This window comes from Zalophus californianus, chromosome 1, assembly GCF_009762305.2.
Source record: "Zalophus californianus isolate mZalCal1 chromosome 1, mZalCal1.pri.v2, whole genome shotgun sequence".
Taxonomy (NCBI): domain Eukaryota; kingdom Metazoa; phylum Chordata; class Mammalia; order Carnivora; family Otariidae; genus Zalophus; species Zalophus californianus.
This window is the reverse complement of record NC_045595.1, coordinates 47777087-47778439: the sequence shown is the minus strand read 5'-3', so window position 1 is coordinate 47778439 and position 1353 is coordinate 47777087. Positions and strand designations below refer to the sequence as shown.

At 40.1% G+C, this 1353-nt stretch overlaps 1 pseudogene; it reads left to right on the top strand.

Moving 5' to 3' along the window:
• The first annotated feature begins 573 nt into the window (after nt 1-573).
• Nucleotides 574-896, top strand: LOC113918945 (annotated as a pseudogene).
• The last annotated feature ends 457 nt before the right edge of the window (nt 897-1353 follow it).

Sequence of the window (1353 nt, the reverse complement as noted above, 5' to 3'; positions counted from 1 at the left end):
TAAATAAATAAAAGGACACAGAAAGAGAATAGTGTAAACAAACCTAGAGTCCTTTCATTGAGACTTTCACTGGGTTTGCAGCATATTGCAAAGATCGAGATCCCACAATTGCTCTAACGATAGTCTATTTGCAAATGCAAGGGATTCTGGTTTTATTTTCCCAAATGAGAAGGAATTCACCTTCTAGTCTTATGTATCAATTCAGCTTCCTTGACAGAATCTCTCTCCTTCCTTCCAGTGTTTGCCTCTCCCTCGAATATAAGAACCAGTCCTCCTTGTGATGGCTCCTGATTTCTGTGCGGGAATCAAGGTAGTTTAAGGGAAGGTTTGTTATTTTCCAGAGGGGGTATGACCTAGGCAAGATGTGCTTCTGATTCCACTGGACAGCAGGGGTTGGGTTATTGCTACTTGCCAAGCCTCTGAGCTAAAAGGGAGATTAGAATGGTATTGAAAGTGCCCACAAAACCCAAATATTCCTTGACATAGAATAAATAAATAAACTGTGGTATGAACATACAATGGAATATGAGATCAAACCCTATAAATCACAGAGAATGTATAAAACTGGTCAAAATGGTGAGCAGGCCTACTGTTGCAGCATCAAGCGAGATGGGAGGAGGGTATTTGAAAATGGGATTACAATGCTGCATGGGTCAATACACTTGGGGTTAACGCAAGATGCTACATTATGCGAGAATGATGTATGTGAAAGGCTTCCCAAGAACCTTCATAATGACAGGATGTTTTGCATCAAGAGAGCACTGGACCTGACCACGAGGCAGCAGATCTCACCTAAAGAGCAGTGGACAGAATATGAGGATACACTCTATCTTGAACCATATCTGAAAGAAATTATTTGGGAAAGAAAAGAGAGAGAAGAATGGGCGAAGAAATAATCATTGGAAGTTGAAATCTGTGGTTGCAGCTGCCCTCAAATATTTTTTTAAGAAGTTGGGTAAAGCCTGGGGTGCCTGGGTGGCACAGTCAGTTAAGTATCCGACTCTTGGTTTCAGCTCAGGTCATGATCTCAGGGTCTTGAGATAGAGCCCTGTGACAGGCTCCACACTCAGTGCAGAGTCTGCTTGAGACTCTCCCTCTTGCTCTGCCCCTCCCCCTGTGCACTCTCTCTCTAAAATAAATAAATATAAATCTTTAAAAAAAAAGAATTTTGGGTAAACATGAATGTACAATTTAGAATTATTTCAACTGCAAATGTATTACTTTAAATAAATGTGTATTGTAATTATTAAAAAAAAAAAAAGGACATACAACTACAACTGACCCTAACAGCATGGATGGATCTCACAAATGGGAAGCTAGCTCAGAAAAGACAGAAACAAAAGAGTACTAGTT